The sequence below is a fragment of the Stegodyphus dumicola genome, chromosome X1 (assembly GCF_044657685.1).
Source record: "Stegodyphus dumicola isolate Sdum_Otavi_A_Nest chromosome X1, ASM4465768v1".
NCBI lineage: Eukaryota > Metazoa > Arthropoda > Arachnida > Araneae > Eresidae > Stegodyphus > Stegodyphus dumicola.
In genome coordinates this window covers 167143493-167159529 of record NC_140780.1, presented here as the reverse complement: position 1 = coordinate 167159529, position 16037 = coordinate 167143493, and positions in this window count along the sequence as shown.

Below are 16037 nucleotides of genomic sequence, written 5' to 3'. Positions count from 1 at the left end.
TACACAAGTACTGTTTATGACTAATGGTCCAGGAGTAAAATACTTTATAGTTAATCCATCTAAATTTTTATTATTTCCGGTCATCTGTATAGACTGTTTATTTATCACGACTAAACTACCAATCTGCATTCTAGATACCTCATATGATTCTTCAAGTCACGTTTCGTAGCCTATCATTTCTAATACAGCAGGTACTTGCTGAGCGCAGACTTTTAAAGCGTGATTTTGCGTATAGCAGTACCTTACAGGATTCCATTTAATTTGTCCACTGCTAGAATTTCATTCATACGTGGTTCAACATTCATCCATCAACACCAGAAAGAATTTATCTGCTACTTTAAACAATTTCCATAGACTGAAAATGAAGTTCAAAAAAATCTTACAAATCTCAAATGCAAAGCATTCCGAAGAATTTTCACATATGGAAGATAGAGAAGTCAAACAATGAATCAGAAAATTACAAAAGAAGAATTGGGTGCTTATAAAACCCCTTGACAATAAAAGCGCTCATTACGAGAAACAGCTTTTAACTGAAGATTAGATGAAGGAATCATTAAATAACAGAGAAGCAATGTCTGATCTTCTAGCGGAGATGGACACAATTAAAGAAAAAAATGGACACTTTAAAAGAGCTACTGGGAAATATGTGCTCTTTACAGCGACATGGTTACAGTTGCATCAGCCATTCTTATAAGCAAAACACGTCAGCTTTTTCAAAAAATAATTCTGCCATGTATTTGCCAAGAGAACGAAAACAAGTCCTAAAGAAACTTTCAGAGTGCTTTTCAAAACCAAGTTGAAAGTTAGTCTGCAGAATTTTACTTCGATAATAATAAAACATCTCTGATTTTATTTCAAAATGAATTTTTTTTTTTATCGATTTTAAAGAGATCTTCGCAAATTGGTTCATAAAACTTCACAATATGCCACAATTGTTCAGATTAGGGACAAAATATAATAAAGTATGCTTAAAACAACTAAGAAAAAGCACATTTTGAGCATCCTTAACAGAAGACAATTTGGCTCCACTAACTTTCTTTACAAGTATACATTAAATTTTTATTTACATTTCTTTTTTATTCAACACTTAACTTTCAATGGTTTTAAGAGAAACATCACTTGATAGAGAGACTCTAAATTCGGAAAAAACTGAAACAAATTTGGTTTATACCCAGGCAGTGCAATTACACTGGCCTGTTGGGAAGAGAAGACCCTGTTGGACATGGAAAATATTAGGCCACACAGAGAGGAAAATGTTTAGCCTCCTCCTCGTAATGCGAAAGGAGGCCACTTGGGAAAAAATTACACCACAGCAGTACTTTTGAAACCACTACGAAGCAACAGAACTCTAACAAATCTCAGACTTCTGATAATTATAGTGTGATTAACAGTTCAACCTCACTTCGAATATTACAATACAATATAGAGAGAGCACCAATTCAGACACTTCAATATGAAATTCAAAACCTACGAAATTAATGCACAAATGCTACCCTAAACATTAAAACATAATGTGACACGTTCATGTAAAATAAATAACTAGTAAAGCTCCAATATAAAGCAACATGTGAAAAGGGATGGACAAATTATAACATTCAAGTATTTCTAGTGGAAATAAAGTTGATATAAAACAAGCCTTACCAGCCACAGATGTCTTTTTGCTCTGCATTATTCCCCCATTCTTTTCATCATCGTTCTTTTTCTTTCATGATATCATGTTCTGAATTCCAAGAGTGCACAAAAGTGATGACAAATTACACTAGAAGAGGCCAAAAGGGAAAAAAACAGGAATCATTAGATTTAAATTACTTCGATATACAAAGAGAAATATCTAAAACTTCAAGAGTCGCCTTCTTTGTTTTAAACTCCAGCAATGTGCTACATTGTTACTAAAAGCATGACTGCAATCGATAGAAAAGCTGATTTTCCTAATATGACAGAAGTACAGTAAGCGAAAGGGGTATTTAATATATGGGTACAACATGAATAATGAAAGAAAAAAAAATTAGACAGTTACTACGGATACACAGAATAAAAGGGATAATGATCTTCGAGAAGAGTAAATAATTGCAGCGCTGGTAGAAAGATGGCACCAAAAGACAAAGAGCAGGTAATTTTAAATCACAAATAAAGAAAATAAACATTACTGCTAGCTTTGAAGCAGGTGTTATATATTAAACTATCTAAATTCACACACAGAATTAGTGACATAAGAGATCAAAATAGAGTAATTAAACTTGCAATACATTAATATTAAAAGAGCTATACGTATATACTTTTAAAGATTTTTTTAAAAAAAGGGCACAAAAACACCTCTCTAAAAACAGACTTGGAAGAACATCTTGGAAACAAAAGTCGTATACCATAAAAGAAATATTTCATTCAGAATTTTAACGTAAGAACCATTTCTAATTTCAAGTTCTCTACTTAGGTACTCTCATTCATGAGAGAGGACAGCTTAGTGCGATATACCAGAAATTATCTTGAAATATTACCAGGTGACTTTAATGTAATTATAGAAATATTTCGCTCAGGGAAAGACATTGTGTAGCTGCCCGGGTTCGAGCCCAGCTTTAATATAGCAAGCTAAAACACATCAAATGCCATTGAATGATACAGCATTTTGAAATGTTACAAAAAATTCAAATGCAATTTCGTGGAAGAGCTATTGCAATTACCTACATACTAAAATTTTGACCAAAAATTCAAGAAAACTAAGATACTCCTTTATCTTTCGAAGGAATCAAAGTCATATACTAATGTAGGGATGCTCAACCTATTGTACTATGAAACCTACACATAGGAATGAAATTTTGTCACCTATGTGAGATGTCCAATACCGAGAAATTCCGTAAATTGTAGAATAGAACCTGCGTCTGAAAACAGACGAAAGGTAAAACATTATTCAAATACTTTACCTTTAGCCTTGAAGCAGGTGTTCTATATTAAACTGTGTTAATTCACATACAGAATTAGTAATATAATAGCTCAAAGTATTTTAAGAACCAAACACGCATTAAATAAACATTAAAAAATCTATATACGTTTATTAGTGTTACGAGGGTTTATTCTGAAATATTATAAGGTCACTTTCTAAGAAATGATAGAACTTTTCACTCAGGGAAGGGACATTCTGTCTGGCTGCCCGGGTTCCATCCCAGCTTCTGTTACAAAAGTTTCATAGAAGAATTTTAAAAATCCAGAAACGAAACTTATGAAGAAATTATTGAACATACCTGGTTCTATGATTTAGCCATTCTTACAGACATAGTAACTAAATCTTAAATTTGAGGGAGGGGGCGAGAGAACTAAACTAAAGTCTTTGAATTAAAGGGTATTATAAATTCATTTTAAATCAAAATTAATTTTGTGAAAATATTACACAAATATGAGGAATATACATTTTTACCATAACGTAATGTACGTTTTGCCCCTTTGAAAATCTGGAGAACTAAGGGGTGAAATATAAGAAAACTGAAAGAATCATTTGGAAAATCTCCTCGAGCTTCAATCAGTTTCTAAATTAGATGTTTCGAGTGTATTTAAAATTAGGCTAACTACTTCATTCACTTCAAACCCATTACATAATACTAGTATTTAAGAAAAATGGTAAAAGACTGCAAATATGTTAAATAACAATTCTATTGATCTAGAAATGGAAATAACTGATTTTCATCCTAATTAAGATCAAGAATATCACAAAAAGCCATTTGAATAGTCCTAGAACAGAAAAATCATGAACAGTTAAACCTTTAAAAAGATAAATTCCTGCTTCCAATCTACTTAAAAATGTGAAAGAGGATTTTCAACAATGAACTTGTTAAAATCAATGTTTAGATACAGTATAACAAATCAACATCCCAACGACTGCAAGGATTTAGCCATAACATCGCATGTATCAGAGGAAAAAAAAAAAAAAAAAAAAAAAAACCTCGCAGAAGAAATGCAGTGTTAAATTTCACATTAAAATACGATTTCCCTGTATTTAACTTTCATCTTGCTGAATTTTTTGTAAATAATACAAAGAGTATACCTTTTCTTTAACATATTATACCACACATTTTTATACTTTGTGTAATGTATTTATAACTGAAATATTAAAAGTGCACTATATACTTGTAGCTCGCCAAAATTTTATAAACTCAAAATTGGCTCCCTTTAAGTTAAACTTGCACATAACTGCACTAAGGGAAGGAATGCAATTTTATTTCTTTGTCTGTATTTGGTTTCATTTTCATATAAAAAGAGTTAAAAATAGGGTTATCTAATTTTGTTATCTAGGTAACAAAATTTAAACAGACATTTTCAGTAAAAATTACAGAATAAAAGATATTGTTTCCCTGAAGATGCAACACCTCGCTATTCCAGGTATGGTACAGACTGCATACTGTCAGAAAGAAATTCCTTTTTTATACAGGGAATCCATATACTTTAATCTGTTTTTACACAAGTACTGTTTATGACTAATGGTCCAGGAGTAAAATACTTTATAGTTAATCCATCTAAATTTTTATTATTTCCGGTCATCTGTATAGACTGTTTATTTATCACGACTAAACTACCAATCTGCATTCTAGATACCTCATATGATTCTTCAAGTCACGTTTCGTAGCCTATCATTTCTAATACAGCAGGTACTTGCTGAGCGCAGACTTGTAAAGCGTGATTTTGCGTATAGCAGTACCTTACAGGATTCCATTTAATTTGTCCACTGCTAGAATTTCATTCATACGTGGTTCAACATTCATCCATCAACACCAGAAAGAATTTATCTGCTACTTTAAACAATTTCCATAGACTGAAAATGAAGTTCAAAAAAATCTTACAAATCTCAAATGCAAAGCATTCCGAAGAATTTTCACATATGGAAGATAGAGAAGTCAAACAATGAATCAGAAAATTACAAAAGAAGAATTGGGTGCTTATAAAACCCCTTGACAATGAAAGCGCTCATTACGAGAAACAGCTTTTAACTGAAGATTAGATGAAGGAATCATTAAATAACAGAGAAGCAATGTCTGATCTTCTAGCGGAGATGGACACAATTAAAGAAAAAAACGGACACTTTAAAAGAGCTACTGGGAAATATGTGCTCTTTACAGCGACATGGTTACAGTTGCATCAGTCATTCTTATAAGCAAAAGACGTCAGCTTTTTCAAAAAATAATTCTGCCATGTATTTGCCAAGAGAACGAAAACAAGTCCTAAAGAAACTTTCAGAGTGCTTTTCAAAACCAAGTTGAAAGTTAGTCTGCAGAATTTTACTTCGATAATAATAAAACATCTCTGATTTTATTTCAAAATGAATTTTTTTTTTTATCGATTTTAAAGAGATCTTCGCAAATTGGTTCATAAAACTTCACAATATGCCACAATTGTTCAGATTAGGGACAAAATATAATAAAGTATGCTTAAAACAACTAAGAAAAAGCACATTTTGAGCATCCTTAACAGAAGACAATTTGGCTCCACTAACTTTCTTTACAAGTATACATTAAATTTTTATTTACATTTCTTTTTTATTCAACACTTAACTTTCAATGGTTTTAAGAGAAACATCACTTGATAGAGAGACTCTAAATTCGGAAAAAACTGAAACAAATTTGGTTTATACCCAGGCAGTGCAATTACACTGGCCTGTTGGGAAGAGAAGACCCTGTTGGACATGGAAAATATTAGGCCACACAGAGAGGAAAATGTTTAGCCTCCTCCTCGTAATGCGAAAGGAGGCCACTTGGGAAAAAATTACACCACAGCAGTACTTTTGAAACCACTACGAAGCAACAGAACTCTAACAAATCTCAGACTTCTGATAATTATAGTGTGATTAACAGTTCAACCTCACTTCGAATATTACAATACAATATAGAGAGAGCACCAATTCAGACACTTCAATATGAAATTCAAAACCTACGAAATTAATGCACAAATGCTACCCTAAACATTAAAACATAATGTGACACGTTCATGTAAAATAAATAACTAGTAAAGCTCCAATATAAAGCAACATGTGAAAAGGGATGGACAAATTATAACATTCAAGTATTTCTAGTGGAAATAAAGTTGATATAAAACAAGACTTACCAGCCACAGATGTCTTTTTGCTCTGCATTATTCCCCCATTCTTTTCATCATCGTTCTTTTTCTTTCACGATATCATGTTCTGAATTCCAAGAGTGCACAAAAGTGATGACAAATTACACTAGAAGAGGCCAAAAGGGAAAAAAACAGGAATCATTAGATTTTAATTACTTCGATACACAAAGAGAAATATCTAAAACTTCAAGAGTCGCCTTCTTTGTTTTAAACTCCAGCAATGTGCTACATTGTTACTAAAAGCATGACTGCAATCGATAGAAAAGCTGATTTTCCTAATATGACAGAAGTACAGTAAGCGAAAGGGGTATTTAATATATGGGTACAACATGAATAATGAAAGAAAAAAAAATTAGACAGTTATTACGGATACACAGAATAAAAGGGATAATGATCTTCGAGAAGAGTAAATAATTGCAGCGCTGGTAGAAAGATGGCACCAAAAGACAAAGAGCAGGTAATTTTAAATCACAAATAAAGAAAATAAACATTACTGCTAGCTTTGAAGCAGGTGTTATATATTAAACTATCTAAATTCACACACAGAATTAGTGACATAAGAGATCAAAATAGAGTAATTAAACTTGCAATACATTAATATTAAAAGAGCTATACGTATATACTTTTAAAGATTTTTTTAAAAAAAGGGCACAAAAACACCTCTCTAAAAACAGACTTGGAAGAACATCTTGGAAACAAAAGTCGTATACCATAAAAGAAATATTTCATTCAGAATTTTAACGTAAGAACCATTTCTAATTTCAAGTTCTCTACTTAGGTACTCTCATTCATGAGAGAGGACAGCTTAGTGCGATATACCAGAAATTATCTTGAAATATTACCAGGTGACTTTAATGTAATTATAGAAATATTTCGCTCAGGGAAAGACATTGTGTAGCTGCCCGGGTTCGAGCCCAGCTTTAATATAGCAAGCTAAAACACATCAAATGCCATTGAATGATACAGCATTTTGAAATGTTACAAAAAATTCAAATGCAATTTCGTGGAAGAGCTATTGCAATTACCTACATACTAAAATTTTGACCAAAAATTCAAGAAAACTAAGATACTCCTTTATCTTTCGAAGGAATCAAAGTCATATACTAATGTAGGGATGCTCAACCTATTGTACTATGAAACCTACACATAGGAATGAAATTTTGTCACCTATGTGAGATGTCCAATACCGAGAAATTCCGTAAATTGTAGAATAGAACCTGCGTCTGAAAACAGACGAAAGGTAAAACATTATTCAAATACTTTACCTTTAGCCTTGAAGCAGGTGTTCTATATTAAACTGTGTTAATTCACATACAGAATTAGTAATATAATAGCTCAAAATATTTTAAGAACCAAACACGCATTAAATAAACATTAAAAAATCTATATACGTTTATTAGTGTTACGAGGGTTTATTCTGAAATATTATAAGGTCACTTTCAAAGAAATGATAGAACTTTTCACTCAGGGAAGGGACATTCTGTCTGGCTGCCCGGGTTCCATCCCAGCTTCTGTTACAAAAGTTTCATAGAAGAATTTTAAAAATCCAGAAACGAAACTTATGAAGAAATTATTGAACATACCTGGTTCTATGATTTAGCCATTCTTACAGACATAGTAACTAAATCTTAAATTTGAGGGAGGGGGCGAGAGAACTAAACTAAAGTATTTGAATTAAAGGGTATTATAAATTCATTTTAAATCAAAATTAATTTTGTGAAAATATTACACAAATATGAGGAATATACATTTTTACCATAACGTAATGTACGTTTTGCCCCTTTGAAAATCTGGAGAACTAAGGGGTGAAATATAAGAAAACTGAAAGAATCATTTGGAAAATTTCCTCGAGCTTCAATCAGTTTCTAAATTAGATGTTTCGAGTGTATTTAAAATTAGGCTAACTACTTCATTCACTTCAAACCCATTACATAATACTAGTATTTAAGAAAAATGGTAAAAGACTGCAAATATGTTAAATAACAATTCTATTGATCTAGAAATGGAAATAACTGATTTTCATCCTAATTAAGATCAAGAATATCACAAAAAGCCATTTGAATAGTCCTAGAACAGAAAAATCATGAACAGTTAAACCTTTAAAAAGATAAATTCCTGCTTCCAATCTACTTAAAAATGTGAAAGAGGATTTTCAACAATGAACTTGTTAAAATCAATGTTTAGATACAGTATAACAAATCAACATCCCAACGACTGCAAGGATTTAGCCATAACATCGCATGTATCAGAGGGGAAAAAAAAAAAAAAAAAAAAAAAAAAAAACTCGCAGAAGAAATGCAGTGTTAAATTTCACATTAAAATACGATTTCCCTGTATTTAACTTTCATCTTGCTGAATTTTTTGTAAATAATACAAAGAATATACCTTTTCTTTAACATATTATACCACACATTTTTATACTTTGTGTAATGTATTTATAACTGAAATATTAAAAGTGCACTATATACTTGTAGCTCGCCAAAATTTTATAAACTCAAAATTGGCTCCCTTTAAGTTAAACTTGCACATAACTGCACTAAGGGAAGGAATGCAATTTTATTTCTTTGTCTGTATTTGGTTTCATTTTCATATAAAAAGAGTTAAAAATAGGGTTATCTAATTTTGTTATCTAGGTAACAAAATTTAAACAGACATTTTCAGTAAAAATTACAGAATAAAAGATTTTGTTTCCCTGAAGATGCAACACCTCGCTATTCCAGGTATGGTACAGACTGCATACTGTCAGAAAGAAATTCCTTTTTTATACAGGGAATCCATATACTTTAATCTGTTTTTACACAAGTACTGTTTATGACTAATGGTCCAGGAGTAAAATACTTTATAGTTAATCCATCTAAATTTTTATTATTTCCAGTCATCTGTATAGACTGTTTATTTATCACGACTAAACTACCAATCTGCATTCTAGATACCTCATATGATTCTTCAAGTCACGTTTCGTAGCCTATCATTTCTAATACAGCAGGTACTTGCTGAGCGCAGACTTGTAAAGCGTGATTTTGCGTATAGCAGTACCTTACAGGATTCCATTTAATTTGTCCACTGCTAGAATTTCATTCATACGTGGTTCAACATTCATCCATCAACACCAGAAAGAATTTATCTGCTACTTTAAACAATTTCCATAGACTGAAAATGAAGTTCAAAAAAATCTTACAAATCTCAAATGCAAAGCATTCCGAAGAATTTTCACATATGGAAGATAGAGAAGTCAAACAATGAATCAGAAAATTACAAAAGAAGAATTGGGTGCTTATAAAACCCCTTGACAATAAAAGCGCTCATTACGAGAAACAGCTTTTAACTGAAGATTAGATGAAGGAATCATTAAATAACAGAGAAGCAATGTCTGATCTTCTAGCGGAGATGGACACAATTAAAGAAAAAAACGGACACTTTAAAAGAGCTACTGGGAAATATGTGCTCTTTACAGCGACATGGTTACAGTTGCATCAGCCATTCTTATAAGCAAAAGACGTCAGCTTTTTCAAAAAATAATTCTGCCATGTATTTGCCAAGAGAACGAAAACAAGTCCTAAAGAAACTTTCAGAGTGCTTTTCAAAACCAAGTTGAAAGTTAGTCTGCAGAATTTTACTTCGATAATAATAAAACATCTCTGATTTTATTTCAAAATGAATTTTTTTTTTTTATCGATTTTAAAGAGATCTTCGCAAATTGGTTCATAAAACTTCACAATATGCCACAATTGTTCAGATTAGGGACAAAATATAATAAAGTATGCTTAAAACAACTAAGAAAAAGCACATTTTGAGCATCCTTAACAGAAGACAATTTGGCTCCACTAACTTTCTTTACAAGTATACATTAAATTTTTATTTACATTTCTTTTTTATTCAACACTTAACTTTCAATGGTTTTAAGAGAAACATCACTTGATAGAGAGACTCTAAATTCGGAAAAAACTGAAACAAATTTGGTTTATACCCAGGCAGTGCAATTACACTGGCCTGTTGGGAAGAGAAGACCCTGTTGGACATGGAAAATATTAGGCCACACAGAGAGGAAAATGTTTAGCCTCCTCCTCGTAATGCGAAAGGAGGCCACTTGGGAAAAAATTACACCACAGCAGTACTTTTGAAACCACTACGAAGCAACAGAACTCTAACAAATCTCAGACTTCTGATAATTATAGTGTGATTAACAGTTCAACCTCACTTCGAATATTACAATACAATATAGAGAGAGCACCAATTCAGACACTTCAATATGAAATTCAAAACCTACGAAATTAATGCACAAATGCTACCCTAAACATTAAAACATAATGTGACACGTTCATGTAAAATAAATAACTAGTAAAGCTCCAATATAAAGCAACATGTGAAAAGGGATGGACAAATTATAACATTCAAGTATTTCTAGTGGAAATAAAGTTGATATAAAACAAGACTTACCAGCCACAGATGTCTTTTTGCTCTGCATTATTCCCCCATTCTTTTCATCATCGTTCTTTTTCTTTCACGATATCATGTTCTGAATTCCAAGAGTGCACAAAAGTGATGACAAATTACACTAGAAGAGGCCAAAAGGGAAAAAAACAGGAATCATTAGATTTTAATTACTTCGATACACAAAGAGAAATATCTAAAACTTCAAGAGTCGCCTTCTTTGTTTTAAACTCCAGCAATGTGCTACATTGTTACTAAAAGCATGACTGCAATCGATAGAAAAGCTGATTTTCCTAATATGACAGAAGTACAGTAAGCGAAAGGGGTATTTAATATATGGGTACAACATGAATAATGAAAGAAAAAAAAATTAGACAGTTATTACGGATACACAGAATAAAAGGGATAATGATCTTCGAGAAGAGTAAATAATTGCAGCGCTGGTAGAAAGATGGCACCAAAAGACAAAGAGCAGGTAATTTTAAATCACAAATAAAGAAAATAAACATTACTGCTAGCTTTGAAGCAGGTGTTATATATTAAACTATCTAAATTCACACACAGAATTAGTGACATAAGAGATCAAAATAGAGTAATTAAACTTGCAATACATTAATATTAAAAGAGCTATACGTATATACTTTTAAAGATTTTTTTAAAAAAAGGGCACAAAAACACCTCTCTAAAAACAGACTTGGAAGAACATCTTGGAAACAAAAGTCGTATACCATAAAAGAAATATTTCATTCAGAATTTTAACGTAAGAACCATTTCTAATTTCAAGTTCTCTACTTAGGTACTCTCATTCATGAGAGAGGACAGCTTAGTGCGATATACCAGAAATTATCTTGAAATATTACCAGGTGACTTTAATGTAATTATAGAAATATTTCGCTCAGGGAAAGACATTGTGTAGCTGCCCGGGTTCGAGCCCAGCTTTAATATAGCAAGCTAAAACACATCAAATGCCATTGAATGATACAGCATTTTGAAATGTTACAAAAAATTCAAATGCAATTTCGTGGAAGAGCTATTGCAATTACCTACATACTAAAATTTTGACCAAAAATTCAAGAAAACTAAGATACTCCTTTATCTTTCGAAGGAATCAAAGTCATATACTAATGTAGGGATGCTCAACCTATTGTACTATGAAACCTACACATAGGAATGAAATTTTGTCACCTATGTGAGATGTCCAATACCGAGAAATTCCGTAAATTGTAGAATAGAACCTGCGTCTGAAAACAGACGAAAGGTAAAACATTATTCAAATACTTTACCTTTAGCCTTGAAGCAGGTGTTCTATATTAAACTGTGTTAATTCACATACAGAATTAGTAATATAATAGCTCAAAATATTTTAAGAACCAAACACGCATTAAATAAACATTAAAAAATCTATATACGTTTATTAGTGTTACGAGGGTTTATTCTGAAATATTATAAGGTCACTTTCAAAGAAATGATAGAACTTTTCACTCAGGGAAGGGACATTCTGTCTGGCTGCCCGGGTTCCATCCCAGCTTCTGTTACAAAAGTTTCATAGAAGAATTTTAAAAATCCAGAAACGAAACTTATGAAGAAATTATTGAACATACCTGGTTCTATGATTTAGCCATTCTTACAGACATAGTAACTAAATCTTAAATTTGAGGGAGGGGGCGAGAGAACTAAACTAAAGTATTTGAATTAAAGGGTATTATAAATTCATTTTAAATCAAAATTAATTTTGTGAAAATATTACACAAATATGAGGAATATACATTTTTACCATAACGTAATGTACGTTTTGCCCCTTTGAAAATCTGGAGAACTAAGGGGTGAAATATAAGAAAACTGAAAGAATCATTTGGAAAATCTCCTCGAGCTTCAATCAGTTTCTAAATTAGATGTTTTGAGTGTATTTAAAATTAGGCTAACTACTTCATTCACTTCAACCCCATTACATAATACTAGTATTTAAGAAAAATGGTAAAAGACTGCAAATATGTTAAATAACAATTCTATTGATCTAGAAATGGAAATAACTGATTTTCATCCTAATTAAGATCAAGAATATCACAAAAAGCCATTTGAATAGTCCTAGAACAGAAAAATCATGAACAGTTAAACCTTTAAAAAGATAAATTCCTGCTTCCAATCTACTTAAAAATGTGAAAGAGGATTTTCAACAATGAACTTGTTAAAATCAATGTTTAGATACAGTATAACAAATCAACATCCCAACGACTGCAAGGATTTAGCCATAACATCGCATGTATCAGAGGAAAAAAAAAAAAAAAAACTCGCAGAAGAAATGCAGTGTTAAATTTCACATTAAAATACGATTTCCCTGTATTTAACTTTCATCTTGCTGAATTTTTTGTAAATAATACAAAGAGTATACCTTTTCTTTAACATATTATACCACACATTTTTATACTTTGTGTAATGTATTTATAACTGAAATATTAAAAGTGCACTATATACTTGTAGCTCGCCAAAATTTTATAAACTCAAAATTGGCTCCCTTTAAGTTAAACTTGCACATAACTGCACTAAGGGAAGGAATGCAATTTTATTTCTTTGTCTGTATTTGGTTTCATTTTCATATAAAAAGAGTTAAAAATAGGGTTATCTAATTTTGTTATCTAGGTAACAAAATTTAAACAGACATTTTCAGTAAAAATTACAGAATAAAAGATATTGTTTCCCTGAAGATGCAACACCTCGCTATTCCAGGTATGGTACAGACTGCATACTGTCAGAAAGAAATTCCTTTTTTATACAGGGAATCCATATACTTTAATCTGTTTTTACACAAGTACTGTTTATGACTAATGGTCCAGGAGTAAAATACTTTATAGTTAATCCATCTAAATTTTTATTATTTCCGGTCATCTGTATAGACTGTTTATTTATCACGACTAAACTACCAATCTGCATTCTAGATACCTCATATGATTCTTCAAGTCACGTTTCGTAGCCTATCATTTCTAATACAGCAGGTACTTGCTGAGCGCAGACTTGTAAAGCGTGATTTTGCGTATAGCAGTACCTTACAGGATTCCATTTAATTTGTCCACTGCTAGAATTTCATTCATACGTGGTTCAACATTCATCCATCAACACCAGAAAGAATTTATCTGCTACTTTAAACAATTTCCATAGACTGAAAATGAAGTTCAAAAAAATCTTACAAATCTCAAATGCAAAGCATTCCGAAGAATTTTCACATATGGAAGATAGAGAAGTCAAACAATGAATCAGAAAATTACAAAAGAAGAATTGGGTGCTTATAAAACCCCTTGACAATAAAAGCGCTCATTACGAGAAACAGCTTTTAACTGAAGATTAGATGAAGGAATCATTAAATAACAGAGAAGCAATGTCTGATCTTCTAGCGGAGATGGACACAATTAAAGAAAAAAACGGACACTTTAAAAGAGCTACTGGGAAATATGTGCTCTTTACAGCGACATGGTTACAGTTGCATCAGCCATTCTTATAAGCAAAAGACGTCAGCTTTTTCAAAAAATAATTCTGCCATGTATTTGCCAAGAGAACGAAAACAAGTCCTAAAGAAACTTTCAGAGTGCTTTTCAAAACCAAGTTGAAAGTTAGTCTGCAGAATTTTACTTCGATAATAATAAAACATCTCTGATTTTATTTCAAAATGAATTTTTTTTTTTATCGATTTTAAAGAGATCTTCGCAAATTGGTTCATAAAACTTCACAATATGCCACAATTGTTCAGATTAGGGACAAAATATAATAAAGTATGCTTAAAACAACTAAGAAAAAGCACATTTTGAGCATCCTTAACAGAAGACAATTTGGCTCCACTAACTTTCTTTACAAGTATACATTAAATTTTTATTTACATTTCTTTTTTATTCAACACTTAACTTTCAATGGTTTTAAGAGAAACATCACTTGATAGAGAGACTCTAAATTCGGAAAAAACTGAAACAAATTTGGTTTATACCCAGGCAGTGCAATTACACTGGCCTGTTGGGAAGAGAAGACCCTGTTGGACATGGAAAATATTAGGCCACACAGAGAGGAAAATGTTTAGCCTCCTCCTCGTAATGCGAAAGGAGGCCACTTGGGAAAAAATTACACCACAGCAGTACTTTTGAAACCACTACGAAGCAACAGAACTCTAACAAATCTCAGACTTCTGATAATTATAGTGTGATTAACAGTTCAACCTCACTTCGAATATTACAATACAATATAGAGAGAGCACCAATTCAGACACTTCAATATGAAATTCAAAACCTACGAAATTAATGCACAAATGCTACCCTAAACATTAAAACATAATGTGACACGTTCATGTAAAATAAATAACTAGTAAAGCTCCAATATAAAGCAACATGTGAAAAGGGATGGACAAATTATAACATTCAAGTATTTCTAGTGGAAATAAAGTTGATATAAAACAAGACTTACCAGCCACAGATGTCTTTTTGCTCTGCATTATTCCCCCATTCTTTTCATCATCGTTCTTTTTCTTTCACGATATCATGTTCTGAATTCCAAGAGTGCACAAAAGTGATGACAAATTACACTAGAAGAGGCCAAAAGGGAAAAAAACAGGAATCATTAGATTTTAATTACTTCGATACACAAAGAGAAATATCTAAAACTTCAAGAGTCGCCTTCTTTGTTTTAAACTCCAGCAATGTGCTACATTGTTACTAAAAGCATGACTGCAATCGATAGAAAAGCTGATTTTCCTAATATGACAGAAGTACAGTAAGCGAAAGGGGTATTTAATATATGGGTACAACATGAATAATGAAAGAAAAAAAAATTAGACAGTTATTACGGATACACAGAATAAAAGGGATAATGATCTTCGAGAAGAGTAAATAATTGCAGCGCTGGTAGAAAGATGGCACCAAAAGACAAAGAGCAGGTAATTTTAAATCACAAATAAAGAAAATAAACATTACTGCTAGCTTTGAAGCAGGTGTTATATATTAAACTATCTAAATTCACACACAGAATTAGTGACATAAGAGATCAAAATAGAGTAATTAAACTTGCAATACATTAATATTAAAAGAGCTATACGTATATACTTTTAAAGATTTTTTAAAAAAAAGGGCACAAAAACACCTCTCTAAAAACAGACTTGGAAGAACATCTTGGAAACAAAAGTCGTATACCATAAAAGAAATATTTCATTCAGAATTTTAACGTAAGAACCATTTCTAATTTCAAGTTCTCTACTTAGGTACTCTCATTCATGAGAGAGGACAGCTTAGTGCGATATACCAGAAATTATCTTGAAATATTACCAGGTGACTTTAATGTAATTATAGAAATATTTCGCTCAGGGAAAGACATTGTGTAGCTGCCCGGGTTCGAGCCCAGCTTTAATATAGCAAGCTAAAACACATCAAATGCCATTGAATGATACAGCATTTTGAAATGTTACAAAAAATTCAAATGCAATTTCGTGGAAGAGCTATTGCAATTACCTACATACTAAAATTTTGACCAAAAATTCAAGA